The sequence below is a fragment of the Arachis ipaensis genome, chromosome B9 (assembly GCF_059453495.1).
Source record: "Arachis ipaensis isolate K30076 ecotype BB chromosome B9, ASM5945349v1, whole genome shotgun sequence".
NCBI classification, from domain to species: domain Eukaryota; kingdom Viridiplantae; phylum Streptophyta; class Magnoliopsida; order Fabales; family Fabaceae; genus Arachis; species Arachis ipaensis.
In genome coordinates this window covers 45,214,800-45,233,266 of record NC_142444.1, presented here as the reverse complement: position 1 = coordinate 45,233,266, position 18,467 = coordinate 45,214,800, and positions in this window count along the sequence as shown.

The following is an 18,467-nucleotide window of genomic DNA, read 5'->3' as shown; positions in this document are numbered from 1 at the left end:
AAAATATTTCATTTAAATTATAAAAAAATGATAAATAAATGTATTGATGCATTCATGGTTGATTTTGTGTCTTTGGAGCTTGTACTTGTTCTCCAGATTATCGACTTTATTCTTGTACTGCTCATGTAGGACATTCCATTAATTATTTAACTTTGACCTCACGGTGGGATTATATTGAAGCTAAATAAAACTTTTTTGGATTCAAATAGGATACTTTAAACCTTAAGAACAAAAATAGGATTACGCCCAAATGTAGGGGACTAATTCAGTACTTTATTCTTAAAAGTATATCTCATGGAGGATATTAAGAATGCTAGGAAAAAGGAGCTATTGGATAGAAAAAAGGAAAGAAAAGAGGAGAAGGAACATAGGAAAAAAATTATGCAGTTAAGGAGAAAGAGCTATAAATTCAAGTGACTATAAAGGAACAAGAGTTGTTGCCTCACAACTATATCAAATTAGTTGTTATAACTAGTCGTTACAAATTAGTCATTCCAAAACTAGCCATTATAAAATAGTTGTTGCAAAAGTAGAAGTTAGGAATTAGCTAGTTGTTGCGGAAAGACTTATAAATAGAGGTGGCAAAATGGGTCGAACCCCGCTGGATCAAACCGCTAAAAAATACGGGTTAGATGAGATTTTGAACCAGCCGAAACCGCGGGGCGGGCTGCCATCTCTTTTTAAAGATTATTTTAGGATTTCACACAAATTGAAATTCGGGTTTCACACAAACACTAAAGTGACTGAACACAACCTCCCCCTCCCTGACCCTGAGCTCCCTGCCTCCCTGTTCACTCTCATCTCTCAAGCTCTTTCTCATTTTCAAAGCATCGACGGCGGCAGCAGGGATTCGCTCACACATTCGCAGCGGTGTGCTCGACTCTCCTATCTCACAGCTCTTTCTCTCATCATCTTTATCTCCCTTACATTCGCTGCAGCACGCTTGTCTCTCCTCTCTCACGGCTTTGCCTCTCGTCGTCTCTGACTCCCTCACATTTGCTACGGCATGAGATCCTCCTTCACATCTCTGCCTCTCGGTGGCAGCACGTTTTCCTGACATTTGCGATGGTACTCTCGTCTTCCCTTTTTCACTGTTTGTATCTGGCTCTCTCGCAGTGGCAAGCTCCTCCTCTGTTAACTAGTAAGCTATTTGTTTATTATTTTTATTTTTCTATTTGTGGGAGGGATGTTTGATGCTTTAATGATTCTATTTGATTATTGATTATGTTTATTATTGGTTACTGATTCTATTTTATTACTATTTCTGATTTTGTTTGAAGATTTTCTTACTGTTATTCTATAATTGATTTAGTTATTCATGATGTAGTTAATACTTAATAGTTACTATTTTAGATATTATTATGTTATTTAGGTTGAGTTATAGATTCTGTAATGGATAACTCTATCTCCATGGAGTTTGATGGTGGAAATCTAACACAAAATTCTAAAAACGAAAAGAGATCTAAAGTTGCAGAAGACATTAAAAAGAGCGGTGTTTCAACTTTCAGAGCAGATTCAAAGTATATTGATTTGAAAGTTGACAACTAATTTGTGTGTTAATTTATAAATTATGTTGTGTGTTTTGTTTTAAATATAATTTGATTATTTGATATGGATTTGTGTATAGATTATGTGTGTATGACCTTATGTTTTATTATTGTTGTGTTTGAGACTTATTAAATTTTTATTGTTAATATTGTGATTTAAATATATTTGAAATCTAGAATCATGTTATTTTGGGGTCTTTTTTAATTAAAAAAAAACAAAGAGGTGGCTCGGCCCTTCAACCCGCCAATCTGCCCTTTAGTGGGGCGGGGTAGCAAGTTAAACTCATATCAATTTGGCAGAGAGCGCCGGCCCGCCCCATATTTGGGCGAGTTTTGGTGGGACAAGCCGGCCTGATTTGCCACCCTTACTTATAAGTATCAATTATTATTCATTTAAATTTCCTAGACACTGCTCTAAATTTAGTTTCTCACCCTATAAAACTACTAAAAAAAATATTTCAACAAATGATTAGAAACTCTTATGAAAACAATAAGGGATTTGATGAGTTGTTTAATAAAGCTTTGTATGATAAAATTTTTTTTGTCAAAATAACATAATCATAGATATCAGAATATGAAGATCTTGATATCACACCAAACTAATATGCCAAGAGATCCTCTTTCACTCCTTGTAGGTGGATCAATAGAGATCAAAAAGTAAGACATGATCTCCTTTTCAAAAGTTACTTTACAGAAGACCGGTGTATCATGCTGAAATTTTTCGATAAAGGTTTTGAACGAAAAGATATGTATTTTTTCTGATAGTTAACGTCCTCTCAAATGTTTTTATCTGTATTTTCAATAGAAAATCGATACTACTGGAAGAAAAGATTAATCACCATTGCAAAAATGCACTGTAGTGATGTAGATGTTAACATATGGAGTGAAAGCTGATATTGTCAATGGTTATGTATGCAAAGGAGAAAACATCACAATTAAATACTTGAAAAAATTTATTGAAGGAATAATTTTAATGTTCAAGATTGAACACTTGTGAAAACCAAATTCAAATGATATATAATAGTTGCTACAAATGGAGGCTCATGATTTTCTTGGCATGTTGGATGGCATCGCCTACATACATGCATTGGCAATGAAAAAATTGTCTAAAGGAGTGAAAAGATATTTACATGATTGGTTATCATGGAGTTGCAACTATAGTACTTGAGATTGTGACATCTTCATACTTTTAGATATGACATGTATGTTTTTGAGTTTTTGGTTCAAATAACGATATCAAGGTGTTAGACCGTTTATCAATGTTCGATGATATTATGGACTCCATAGGCAAATCATATTATTAATAATAATGATTATAATGTGGGATACCATTTAGCGTATAATATCTATCTTGAATGGGAAACATTAATCAATGTCAAAATCACAAGGGGAGAAGCGCAAGCTATTTGCACAATACCAAAAATGGCAAAAAATCTTGTAAACATAATAAGAGCATGCATTATATTGCATAATATGATTGCTAAGGATGAAAGAAACACTTATGTAAAAAATCTTGTTTAAGGCCTAAAGTATGACGGTGTGAAAAATGACTTATCAAAATCACAGGAGGAGAGAAAAATTTTGCACTATACTATCAATTTCTCTAAAAAAATATCCATCTTCAAAATAGGTAGAAGCATTGACAATTAAAAGAGGACTTACTTAAATACATATAGCAATTTTATAATGTTTCTAATTAGTCAAAACTCGAATTATGTATTGTTTATTGTTATTAATTTTTTTTCTCGTACATTATTTATTTATGATAGTGGATTACATTTAAAATTTACGAATTTTGATAATATTATAATTGAAAGAAATTTAATTAAATAGCTTCTTTAATTTATTTTTATTTTAATTAAATAAATAGATAAGACAATAATAGAGACCAAAGTTTATCCTTTCTATTTGAAAAAAAAGAGATATTTTTAGTCCATATTACTCTTTATGACACAAAAATAAATTTGGTATTATTTTTTATAACAAATAAGTCATAAATAAAAATTTAATGTAATTTTAAGAGTGACAAATGAGACATGACAGGACAGGTTATTCCATTTGCTACTCCTATATAATTTCTTATTGAAGTTATTTTTATTGCCTACAATATTTTTTGTAGGACTCACATCTTATTAAAAGTTGAATCGTTCATACTTTTACTAAGAGCTATTATGTTAATTAATTAAGATATAGAGTATAATAATATTTCCAGAAGTAATATTCTATAAGTTGATGGTCCTTTATTTTTTCATTAAATGAAATTCTTTCATTAAATGAAGGGGTTAAGCCCCCACCAATTAAAAGTTTATTTGGATAAATTCCATAGTTATTAAACCTGGATTAGATCGGTCGAAAAAATCAGTGAATTGGACTTTAAACCGGTTTGGATAACTCTTTTAACTGTTCCTGCAATTGACTCGCAAAAAATGGTTTGACTCATCTTAAACCAGTCAATTCGGTTCAAACAGAACATATTTAAACCGGTGTGGCTCAAGCTTGGAGACTTTGAGATAAAGGAGTGTTGATCTTTCACTAGGGCAACTTCTCCTTTAATATTATTAGGGTAAATAATTATATATATTATAAAAGTAACGCCAAGCACTTATTAAGTTATCATACTAAAGACTAATAATTATATATATTATACTAAAAGTAATTATATTTAAATTAAAGTAATACAATTTAAAAAATATAAAATATTATTTTTATTCTTCCATAATAATATTATATTTATTTATTTTATAGTTAATTTTGATATACTAACAATATAAGATATTTTACATAATTATCAATCATCTCTGTTCTTTTAAATAATCATTTTGCGGTTAATATAAAAAATAATTATTTTTGACGTAGTGTTATATAATTAAATATAATACATCAAAATTTTAATTTTATTATAATTGTATATATTATTTAATTATTATCGGGTCAAACGATTCAACCAGTGACTCATTAGTTGAACCATTAACCCAATAACCCAGTAATTTAGCCGGATCGATTATCGGTTCTGTTCTGATAACTATTGATAAATTCAATAGAAATTATATTATTTTCCAACAAAATTATTTATATTCATTTCATATTCATTAAAATGTTAATTATTTAAATTCTAATAAATTCTAAATTATTTTCAAATATTTTTTTTGTATTTTTCTTGGAGTTAAGGTCGTTCAAATTTTTAAAGATTGTGATTGTTATAAATTGTGCTTGAATCAAGTTTTTATTTTGATAAATTGTGGTTTGAAACTAAAATTTTTGAACATTTTCTATTTGGTCTATATCTTTTTCTTGCTTATTCGTAAATTATGGTTTAGAACTAAAATAATAAAAGTTGTTTGTTTAACGATAAATAGTGAATTAATCCCACAATGGATAAATATTTTCAATTAAAATATAAAATAAATATAACAAATTTTGTTTTAAGCCAAACACTATTTGTGTGATTTTTTTTAAAATACTTTTTTCTTGGGACCAAAATCGAGTGGTTCAAGCCTGATTTTGGTGTAAATCGAGTGAAAAAATCGATTTGGAATGAAAATCGAGAGAGTGAGCCCTTATTTTGTTGCATCATAAAAATCGATGTGAGCCCACTCGATTTTGGTTTGGTCCCCAGTATAAATAAGTAGCATATTTTTATCTCTTTCCCGCACATTTCTTACTCTTTTTACACACCTCTCGATTCACTCTCGCTCACTAAGCTCACTCACCAGGTTCAATTCATTACATAGGACTAGTGGTGTCAATATGTTTGGCTTTATAGGGCTTTGGCTCTACTTTATAGGGCCAGAAGAATAAAAAGCCCTTTAACTAATAGGGTCAAATTTTTAAAAAGCCCTCAGGGCCAAAAATCCTCATGGGCCAAAAGCCCTAGGGCCAACCCATGGGTTACCTAATTCTCTTTTTTTTTTTTTACATTCTCTATTTCAACAACACACATAAAACTTATTAAAAGTCATTAATTTGTTTTATCCCTTTATTTTTATGCTTGAAAAATAAATGTTAATAATGTACATTGATCATATTAAATCCAACTTTTAACTATATATATCAAGAAATCAAACATGACATTTACTATCTCATCACCCTTTTTCTTACTCTCTAGAATTTACCATCAAGAATGTCTCTAAAAAATTAAAATAAAGTTTATACAAAAATTCATCATCTAAAATCATGAATGTTGAGGGGGATGCATCGTTGCTGTTGACACTTCTTCTTCTTCATGAATTTCACCAATTTCATCATCTAAAATCAACCAATTAAAAAACAGTTAGAAATTCAATTTAAAATATTATTTGAAAAAAATAGTATAAATATTTACCATCATGATTTGGAACAAATCCACGTAACCAACTCCTTGTGCAAATAAGCATTTGGACATGCTCATGAAGAGTGGAACTTCGATATTTTGTTAAAACACGTCCACCAATACTGAATGCAGACTCAGATGCTACCGTAGTGATGGGAATACTTAAAACATCTCTGGTCATAACTGACAGAGTGGGAAACCTATCCTCATTAATCTTCCAAAAATTCAGCACATCATACTTCAAATCATCTTCATTGGTGTGAATCAAACCTTCTTTTAGATAAATCTCTAATTCATCTTTATCCTTGGAAGTTTGGGTTTCACAGTCAAATTCTCTGAACTCCTAAAAGATATAGTATAAAGATTATTTAAGTAACGAATAAACATAATAGGAGAAAAATAATACTATATTAAAATTAAATACCTTCATCACTATTTTGCTCTTCTTTGTAAGCCTTCCTTCTTCAGGTGACATAGGAGATTGATTACTACTTTGAGAAATTGTTGAACCACCAAAAGTATTTATGTACTCTCCATACAACCTTTTAAATTTCTCCAATACTTCATTTGCCTTCAATTCAAAGGTTGAAGGATCTAGTTTTTTGTAACAAAACCTCAAGAACTTTAACTTTAATCGAGGATCAAGAATTGCCCCAAAAGCTAAGACAGTGCTATAATCCTTCCAATATTTATCAAACTTCATCTTCATTCTGAAAGCCATGTTCATAATAACAACATCATCACAATTTTCATTATTTTCCAAAAGACATTCAATTTTCCAAACTTGCATAAAATACAAATTTGATGTTGGATATGATGAACCCGAAATGAGGTTTGTAGTTTCATAAAATGGCTCTAAAAATTCACACATTTTTTTTGCTAAGCTCCATTCTTCATTTGTCGGACAATCTTTATAAGCTCCATCTACAACACTAAGGATGTCAAACGCTTTTTCAAATTTAATTGCACTTTCCAACATCATATATGTAGAATTCCATCGAGTTGGAACGTCTGATTTTAGACCAACACCTTCTTCAATTTCTGCTTGCTGCACACAATCTTTAAATTTCATCATTCTCCCATCAGAAGCTTTCACATACTTCACACTCTCTCTGATTTTAAATAAAGCTCCAACAGCCACCTTTAACCCTTCTTGCACAATCAAATTTAAAATGTGAGCGGAGCAACGCACATGAAAATATTCTCCATCGCAAAGCAAACTATTCTGCTTACGTAGATGAGTTTTTAAGATGTTTTGCATGTTGTCATTTGCAAAAGCATTATCTAAAGTAATAGAGAATACTTTCTTATCAATACCCCATTGCTTCAAAGAGTTAAATAAGACTGCTTCCATATCGGTTCCAGTATGGGGAGGAATCATTCGACAAAAATTCAAAATCTTACTCACTAGTCGCCAATTCTCATCAACAAAATGAGCTGTCAGACAAATATATCCTTCAGTGGTAGATGCTGTCCACACATCAGATGTCAAACAAATTCTATTAGGTATCCTAGACATCTTCTGCCTCAATTTCTCTTTCTCTGTTGAATAAATCATTTGAAGATCTGAAACTAAAGTGTTTCTAGAAGGCATTATAATCGTTGGACTAATGTAATTAATCCAATCTCTAATACCCTCATACTCAACAAAGCTGAACGCAAGATCATGTTTTGCTATAGCTTGAGCGAGTTTTTTTCTATGAACATGCTGATTAATTTTGGTTGGCAGACTCTCTATATCATCATCAAATCTAATATTGAGAGGTATAGATTTACAAGAAACTATGTGACGACTTAGATGAGAAGTCCCGTAACCATTCTTAGTTTTTGGATTTTTTCCAATTTTGTATTCACGATGACAAAAATTGCATTCAGCCTTTTCAATACCATCTATGTCTTTTCCAATCTTCTTAAAAAATCTCCAAACATTAGATTTTTTACCAGAATCAATACTACCAGAAGCTTGAACAGGAGTCTCAGAAACAATCTCATCATCCATGTTTATAAATTTCCTAATCATATCCAAATAATGTATATTAAAATTCTATAGCAACAACAACAACATTCATTAATTCATATTAATTATTCATCTCTGAAGTTTCAATAAGAAGTAATTGAAGAGAAAACAGTAACAATCAATCAAACAAGCAAAGCATGTATTAGGATTTAGGAACGGAAAAGCAAGAGAAGCTGAAACATAGGCCGAAAAAAGTATCATCCCACCAGCAGACACAAGTATCAAAAGCATAATCTCAATTTCACACCAACAAAATTATAGACTGCAAAATCAGTCTACACTACATAAGCATCAAATCACAAATTTCTTATAATTTAAAATCAAAAGATGTCATAATAGAAAATTTCGGAATCCTTTAACAATATAACTTTGTGATCAGCTGCCCTTTTATTTTTTTGTTAAAAAGATAAAGTTATTTCTTAAATTTAGACCAAGAAGCCTTTAATTAAATAAATGAAGATAGAATCTTAAAGAAAGTCACATATGAAACAAGTGGTGGAAAATAGACAATAAGAATCTTAAAGAAAGTCATAAGTCACATATGGAACAAGTGGTGGAAAATAGACAATAAGAATCTTAAAGAAAGTCACATATGGAAAGGGAGGCCAAAAGACAAAACAATGTTACGTTACTGTAATTTAAAACCAAGAAAGTGCATTGAATAGTCAACAAAAAACTAGTGTTTTCCAAATATTAAAACCTCAGACCTTTTGGTTTATTAGTTCAAGCCCTGAAGCAAAATTCTCCAACCTAGCAAGATCATGTTACCACTAAATCAAACTGAGTGCCTTTTACAAATCCCAAAAAAATTATAACAGTGAACTTTATCTGCCGGATTGAAAGCTTTTAATAGTATGAAATTGATAAATCGTGTTTAGCATTGTAATTTTTCTTGGACCTATAAATTTATTATTTCAATTCTTAAAGAATTAAAGCACCAAAAAAATCTGAACTCTCTTCTTATATAAGCCAAAGTAAGTTTACTTGATGGAGTCAATGATATGAAACAAATTAAAGAGAGAAGACTAAGTATAACTATAGAATGCAAGTTAGCAAACTAAAATATTAGAGACAAAGATGTCAAAACCTTGAGTGTGACAGAGAGAGTTAAGTTTGTGGAGGATAACCAAGCACAGAGATTTGTAGATGCAGCAGTTACATTCAATAGCATCATTTTAGAAGCTAAGTATGGAAAAATTACTTGAATATCTCAGACTTCCTGCATGTGCTTTGAATTTTGAAAGGGTCTGCAGAAGCCGCCACAAGCCCACAATCAATAATTTTCTTGTCTTCCCCTAAATGAACGGCAATTCAATATCACACTCTCATGAGTATGATTTATCATCACTATTAGAATTAGGAATAATACATACATGTCACTTATCACTTATGCAACTGATTTACTTAGAAAACTAAAAACAAGGAAGTTTGTGGTGGTAATGAAAGATAAAAGATAACGAGAAAATTAAACATGAAAGACATCAATGCAAGTTGTTAACAAAGTCAATTAGTAATGACAAAAATATACTATCAACAATCAAGGAACTTCACTGTGAAGTAGTAACAACTAACAAGAGACAAAATAGTTCAGTTTGTGGAATTTATGTAATGAAGCAGAGAGGCTACTCTGCATAACAAAGTGCACAGAAATCAATATATGCTCGGTTGAAGTTGCAATTTGCAAATACTTATTTTTCAAAACAATACCAGTTCTACAATTTAAAAATTTCTAATTAGTTATCAACAATCCAAGTAATTAGTTATCAACAATTTAAAAATTTTGTTTGATTTATTATGCCATTACCCATTCTCATGAAACTCATCCAAATATGAAGATAATGAATCAAAAACATCATAGAAAGAAAATATGGAATAGACAGAAGCTAAACAATCCAACAGTTAATCATGCTAAGCAACAATACCAAAATCACATTAAACATGTTTAAAATCAGAATAATTGCTTATGTAGGAATCAAATAGCAGATTATTGAAAAATGGTAACTAAAACTCAACTTTGATTCTCAATTCTATAATCTCCTTTTGGGAAAAAATTAAAAACAAGTTCATAGTTCACAGTCTATAATTCATAGTTCAACTATTTTGAAATCAATTAACAACAGTCAACAGAATTAAAATGGGTGATGCAATTGCAAACAAACAAAGAAGAAACTCAGAGAGGGATAGAAAACAAAGAAACCCACCTCTGAATCTCTGATTCCGCGTGAGCGAGGAGAAGTAGCCACGGATTTCGTAGGTAGAAGTGTAGAACGCAGATCCTTTCACAGTTCACCGTTTCAACGCAAATTCTTTCACAATTTCACCCTTTCAACGCGTTCTCTGGTCAGGGTCTCAGCCTCTCAGGGAGGAGAAGCTTAGATTTAGGGCTTGGAGGGCTTATAGGGCCAGCCCTGTTTTGCTTTTTTGTTGGCAGGGCTGAATTAAGGTTGGGCTTACAAAATATCATTTTATAATTTTTAGGGCTGTGGGCTAAAATTTTTTTGGAGGGTTGAGGGCCAGCCCTAAGGTTTGGGCTAAATTGACACTTCTACATAGGACAACTAATCGCTTAGACACAACTAACTAAAACACTTTCACGTATCTCAAGCAATTGTAACTGTTCTAACAAAAGACGCTATCGGAGGATTTGTTAGTCAAATTGGTCCCTACTTTACTGGGTTATACCTATCAATCTGTGGACAAATGCAACAATAACAATGTCTCAATTTATGCAAGAAACTGTTAAATTACATACATAAAAAAGACAATAACCATATGAGACAATAGTTACCTTACGGCTAGGGAAAATGTCAGAATCTGTCTTTCTGGTGGACACCACTGAGAAAATCTATTGTAGATCCACGAGACTGACGAGCGGATAAATATCGGTAAACATTATCAAAAATATTTTTCCAAATCAAAGTCGCAAGTATAGTCTTGACCGACAAGATTTCCGCTAATCAGAGTTAAAAAGTGAGTCACAATCAAATTCAATAACTGGGAGTAGAATCCCGAGTCGTTTTCCAAGGAGTTGACACAAGATGCGATTTATTGGTTAGGATTTCCTAGAGGTTTTCGAAGTTGGAAACAAGAAAAATAAATAACTAGAAATTAGAGCAATACATAACTATCGAGAGTTGTAAAATAATCAATATAAAAGGTCTTGGTTAGGGGTGAGAATCGGAATTTCTATCCTTATTGTCTTTCCCCAAGTGTGATGGTAAAAGCTCATTGATATCACTTAGTTATCCTTTAACGATTGAAGGAAAGTCAAGTGAAACAATTAACTTTAGCTCACAAGTCCTAGTCACTTCATAGAGAAGAACTAGAGTTGGTGAGTTTCAAGCTAATTGGCAATCTTCATTTACCAATCAACACCTGAATATAACAATTCAAGTGGCTCCGATTACTCAACCCCAAACCAAGCAAAAAAATCTACTCCATGATCGTGGATGACATTTCTTCAAATACTTGGTGAGCGAAAATAAAAGACATGATAAAAAATAGGAAAATAATTCAATTTAAATTACCACTGAAAATAATTAAAAAGAACAAAATAAGCAATAACAATAAATATGGAAATAACTCAATGCATTAACAAAATTCAATAGTAACAAGATCCAAACATGAATTCAAGTAACCAAATAGAGAAGAGTAATAAAGGAATTAGCGGAGAAAACTATAAGGAAAATGACTCTAAATGAAGGTAGCCACAACTTCTCCCAATATCCAAGTGAAAGTAAAACTAAGAATACCAAAAACCCTAGAGAGAAGTAGGAGTTTCTATCACTAAAATTCAAAACTCAAAAAACTAAGCTAAAGTGAACTGTCTTCAGTCTCAGCCCCATCCTAGCCTCTAGTCTGTATTTTCGGGCCTAAAACTGGGTCCAAATCAGCCCAGAAATTGCCCCCAACGTATTCCTTTAATTGCAGCACGTGACGCTCGTCACGCATACGCGTCAGCCACGTGTACGCGTTGGTGGGCTCTGCAAAAGGTCACGCGTACGCATCAGTCACGCGTACACGTCAGTGGTCAATGCTCCTGGTCACGCGTCCGCATCAGTCACGCATACGCGTCGCTTGAAAGATTGCTTGATCACGCGTATGCTTCAGCAATGCGTATGCGTCGCTTCCAGCTTCTCAAATCTTCAAATTCTTGTGTTCCTTCCATTTTAGCAAGCTTCCTCTTCATCCTCTATGCCATTCCTTCTCTATAAATCCTGTAATCACTTAACGCACATATCACGGCATCGAATGATAATAACAGAGGATTAAAAATTAGCGATTTAAAGGCCTAGGAAGTATGTTTTCAATTTTAGCACAAAATTAGGAAGGAAACTTAAAAACATGCAATTTACATGAATAAGTGTGAGAAAAGTTGACAAAACCCACTCAATTTGATCCAAAATATACCATAAAATAGTGGTTTATCAAATCTTTCCATACTTAAATATTAGCATGTTCTCATGCTAAGCTCAATGGAACCAAAAGAGTGAAAGGAGAATGGTGAGACTTATGCAGTGCAACTTATCTATATGAATGCAACTACATGCTAAATGCTTCTACCTACTTGGTTAAAAGTAAATAAATTCTCCAAGAACAAAAATGAACTGGATTTCACTAATTCAAATCTCAAAATAAAGTACAAGTAGACTTGCAAGAAGAAAGCTCGTGAAAGCCGGGAACAAAGAATCGAGCACTGAACCCTCTCCGGAAGTGTATACACTCTAATCACTCTAGTGTTTGAGGGTCGATTCTCTCGGTTCTCTACTAATCATGCTTTCTAAGGCTTGCTCTTCTTCTACCAATCAACAAAATTTAATGCACGAATACACATATCAAGAGGTCTTTTCAAGGGTTATAATGGGGTTAGGGTCAAGGTAGGAATGTATTTGGTTAAGTGGATTAAAATCCGAATCCTTGATTAACCTAAACTTCCCACCTAACCTAAGATACTCTATGTAATTACAATGCAAATCCTAACTACCCATTGACTATCTTTACACACATTCACGTACCTTGATATTTTTGAATACAAATCATATGCATTGATATCATTATTTACCTTGGGGCATTTTGTTCCCTTTTTATTGCTTTCTCTTTTTTTGTCTTTTTCTTTTTTTCTTTTTTTCTTTTTTGATATGTATATATGGTAGAGAATATATATATATATATATATATATATATATACACACAATGAGTTAATGCATATGATCAAAGTATTGGATGCATGAACAAGTGCCCAAACTATTTTCATATAAGAATATAAAATACCCGATTCCCAAACCAAGTATTTTCCAACCCAATTTTCTCACACTTAATTCATGTACACTCTCACTAGTCTAAGCTAACCAAGGATTCAAATTAGGGACATTTATTATTTTTCGCTTAGAGTTAATGATGTGCTAAAATAAAGAATAAATGGGATAACATAGGCTCAACATTGGGTTGCAAAGGGTGATGAAAGGGTAAGGCCATATGGGTGTGTGAGCTATAGTGAAACAAAGGCCTCAATCAAATAAGTGCATGCATATATCAAACAATGGAAATATAGAATCAAGCAAGAAAAAGATCACAATTTTAGAGAGAACAACACACAAAATAAAATATTGGTTGATAAGATACAACCAATCAAATAGGTTCAAAAGCTCACTAAGTTTGTGTGTTCGAGCTCTAAAACCATGTTCCAAATTAAATTTCTTCAAGCAATTTCAACAAAAATTTTAATTCAAATTAGTGAAATGCTCTAAAATAGATTCTTGGACAAGAAATTATCATTTCAACCAAGTAGTACCTAAATACAAGCAACTAACTACACATGCAAGTTATCCTATCTAACAAAAGAAAATTAAAATATTGGTGTTGAGAGAAAAGAGAGTTGTTACCTTCGGGAGTCAGTTACCGAGCTTCCCACACTTAAAGCTTGGCACGGTCCTTCGTGCCATCAGTGATGAGCAATGTGGGGTTGGAATCATCACTTCCACTGTCCGGCTCATTATTGCCTTCCATGCTGTGATTTGAAGTGGATTCTGGAGTGTCGGGCTCTTTTGGAAAAGGGTTAATACAACCAACGAGCTCCTTCAAGTAGTTGTAGCAGCGCTTGTTGCAGCACTCAATCTGCTCAATCCACCGGCCTTGCCGGTCTACCTTCTCAAGGAGTTTAAGTAGCAACTGGTGGGTGGATGGTGGTGGTGCATATGGTGTCCATGATGGCGGAGTGGAGGATGATGGAGCTTCGAAAGAAGGGTCCTCATTTCGGCTCACGGGTGGAACTGGAGGCCTAACATCTTTTTCATTTGGGACAGTTTCGTCGTCCCTAGGAATCATGGTCTTCACATCCCCAGCCTTATCGAAAACTCCCGACGCAGACACCAAGTCTGTAACCAATGCGAAAAAAGGTAGGTTGCCAACTATTTGCACTCGGCTCATGGCTTGTCGAATGAGTCGTGAAAAGTTGAGAGGTTTCTCTGTGAGGATGCACCAAACAAGAATGGCCATGTCTGCAGTGATAGTGGACTCATGAGGCTCAGCAATATATAGTGGGACATGATCTGCGCCCACACTCAAGCCTCCATAGTGAGCTCCTGTGTTGAGATGCCTTTGGGTTGAGCCCTGCCTCTTCCAGGGATCCACTCGCTTCCGAGTTGAGCAATGACCCTAAGGATGGGATCCCAAACAATATCGAATCTCTTGCGCTCAAGTTATGCTTCTTGATAGGTATCCATCCCATCCGAACTTGGTAAAAGATCAAATGCCCGCTGAATTTCATCTTCTGAGATAGGAACTTGCTTTTGGCACACAAAAACTTATTGAAGGGTAGGCGAATGATAATTGGCATAGAATTCAACTACCGAAGAGAGATTAACTTTGCTCGGCGTCTGGTTTAAGAATCCCCAATGCCGCCTCTCGATGCGGAGTACCACAAATTGCACGAAATGTTTTGGAAGAAGTAGGAGGTGCTCATTGTGGTAGTTTCTCTCTACCAATATGGGAACATCTGCTCACAATAATGGTTAGTGAATCTTGTGGGGTCCTTTACGGGAAATTCCTTCTCCGCTTCATCAACTCGGATGGTCATCTTCACCCGCTTAGAAGGTGGCCTGACCTTTAAGGAGGTTTGCGCCTTAGCCTATGCTCTTTTAGTTGCCTTCTTCGCCAGTGTCTTGTTAGAAGCCTTCTCTTTTCCTTTCTTGATGGTCATCCTGAAAAAAGAAGAAAAAGAAGGAATCTTAAACTCAGAGAGATAAACATCGGAATTAGGAAAATGTAAGTGAGAATGAATGCCAAAGAAAAGGAAAGTGTCTGAAATACATGGTAGCTACAGCATGCAAGTAAGACATCAATTAAAATCATGAAGGCATGTCACTAACACTAGATGCAAGAGGGATAGAAGCATGCAAGTATAAAGCATGAAAAGAATAGTTCAAGCATCAATAACAACAATGATAATCACATGTAGAGTAAGCACACAATAATGAGCATTTTTATGATGAAAAATAATGGATACCAAGCTCAATGCGCATGTATTGCAAGTGTTGTGAAAAAGAAGCACTAAGTTGCAAGAGTAAGATAAAAAATAAATCAAGATATCATTAGTGCTTTTTCACAAACACTTGGTGTGTATATTATAAGCAAGAAGCAAGTTAAGAAATCCAAATGTGTAATAAACCCAAAATAGAATGCCAATTATCAAAGCAATACCACATAACACAAACAAGCTAAGAAATATCAAAATAATCCACCAATTCACAGAATATTCAAGTTGAAATTCCAACACCAATAATAAAAATGAAAAGAGAGGAAAGAACTAAAAGGAAATTACAAATAACAAAACTAATATGCAATTGAGAACAATAAAAAGTATTCGAATGTAATAAACAAAAGAAGAATTAAAGAGTAAAAGAAAGTAAGAAAAGAAACCTTGAAAAGAAGATGAAAAGAGGATGATAAATGTAAGTAAGAAGAAGAGAAGATGGGTGAGAAGAGAAAAGAAAAAGAAGAAAAGAAAAGAAGTTTGGATCGCCGGAGGTGGTGGTCGCCGGTGGTGGTGGAAGAGGGGAAGAAAGAAAGAAGAAAGAAGAAACTAGGAAGAAGAAAGAAGAAGGATTAGAATTAGAAGAGAGAAAAGAGGAATGAAAGGGACTGGGCGGTGCGAGGATTAAATTGAATCCGTGCTTTGACGCGTGCGCGTCATCCACACGTACGCGTGGTATGCTCTAAAGTGAAAGTGACGCATAAGCGTCGGTCACGCGTACTGGTGCACGTAGATTAACTCTGCACAACTGAACCAGCAAGTGCACTGGGTCGTCCAAGTAATACCTGAGTGAGTTAGGGTCGATCCCACGAGGATTGTTGTTTTGAAGCAAGCTATGGACACCTTGTAGATCTTTGTCAGATGATTAGAAAATATAGTTTGTTGAGATAAGCGCATAAAACATAAATAGGAATGAAATTACTTAATTTGAGTGAAAACAGTGATAAGAGAACGATTGAGGCTTCGAAGATGCTTCATTCTTCTGGATCAACCTTTCATACTGTCTTTCTCCAACTGTGAGTGATTCCATCCATGGCAGGCTATAAGTGATCAATGCCGTACGGTCGCGGCCGCTGAATCTTCCTCTAAGGCTGAACGCCAAGTTTAGTGTGCGTCTAGTCTGCGTGAGGGTGAAGATCCTGCAGTTCACTTCCTTGATGATCCTACTCAAAATGCCACAGACAAGGTCGAATCTTCCGGATTAGAGAATGATGCAGGTTTGATTCTAGCCTCTACCACGAAGACCTTAATCTCCCCATACCTCGGCTGAACTGGTGTCTTGAGAAGTCCCCAACGAAGTCGTCGATTAACCATCTAAGAGATGTATAATCAAGCTGGTGGTTCAGTGATCTCGGGTTAGGACTCACACTAAACCCATGTAGAATGAAGATGATTCTCACGGATCATCCCATTCATAAGGTTGAAGAACGAAGATACATCTTAGAATAAAGTCACACACGAATTGAATAGAACAGTAGTACTTTTATTAATCCATGAAAATCAGCAAAGCTCCTAACCTTAACCTATGAAGTTTAGTGACTCATACTGTACATAGTGGTGTTTGAAAATAATGGGGGAGGAAGAAGATCCTAAACATGGTTGATCTTCTCCTATATATACTAGTCTAGTAACTAAGGGTTACAGAAATATGATAAATTAGTCTAATAGTGCAAAAATCCTCTTCTTGGGCCCACTTGGTGAGTGTTTGGGCTGAGCTTGAGTGTCTCCCACGTGATAATGTCCCTTCGGGGCATTGAACGCTAGCTAGGGACCCCCTTTTGGGCGTTGAACTCCAGTTGCTCCCTTGTGGGTGCTGGATGCCAGTAATGGGGCTGGTGGCTGGCGTTGAACACCAGTTTTGGGCCTTCAATTCCGAAACAGAGTTTGGACTATTATATATTTTTGGAAAGTCCTGGATGTTAGCTTTCCATAGCTGTTGAGAGCGCGCCATTTGGACTTTTGTAGCTCTAGAAAACCTCCTTCGAGTGCACAGAGGTCAGATTCTGACAACATCTGCAGTCCTTTGCTTCTGCATCAGACTTCTGCTGAAACTTCTCAATTTCAGCCAGAAAATACCTGAAATTGCATGAAAACACACAAACTCAAAGTAGAATCCAAAAATGTGAATTTTTCCCTAAAACCTATGAAAACTTAATAAAACTTAAACAAAACATACTAAAAACTATATGAAAACACTGCCAAAAAGCGTATAAAATATTCGCTCATCAAAACACCAAACTTAAACTATTGCTTGTCCCCAAGCAACTAAAAACAAAGTAGGATAAAAAGAAATATAAGGAAGTAATAAATTTCAGAGTTCTCAATGAAGCTTAGTTTCAAATAGATGAGTGGGACTAGTAACTTTTTGCTTCTGAATAGTTTTGGCATCTTAATTTCCATTTGAGGCTCGGAAGGATTGGCATCTTTAGGAAATTAGAATCCAGATGATATTATTGATTTTCATAGTTAAGCTCTTTTTGATTCTTGAACACAACTTCTTTAGAGTCTTGGCCGTGATCCTAAGCACTTTGTTATCCAGTATTACCACTGGATACATAAATGTGACAGACACTTTAACTGGGTGAACCCCTTAGGATTGTGACTCGGCTTTACTAGAGTCCCCAGTCAGTGGTGTCCAGGGTTCTTAAGCACACTCTTTGCTTTGGACCACGACTTTAACTACTCAGTCTCAAGTTTTTAACTTGACACCTTTGCACCACAAGCACATAGTTAGGGATCCAGCTCAATTGAGTTGTTTAGGCTAAGATATTTCTTTTAGGCCCTCCTAATTATTGATGCTCAAAGTCTTGGATCCTTTTGCCCTTGCCTTTTGGTTTAAAGGGTTATTGGCTTTTCGCTCTTACCTTTTGGTTTTAAGAGCTATTCACTTTTTTTGCTTTTTATTTCTTTTTCTACTTGCTTTTTTTTCGCATATCTATATTTTTTTTATTTTATTGATTTTTTGCTACTTTTTCTTGATTCAAAAATCAATTTTTAAATTTTTTAGATCATCAATAATATTTCACTTTTATCATCACTCTTTCAAGAGCCAACATTCTTAAA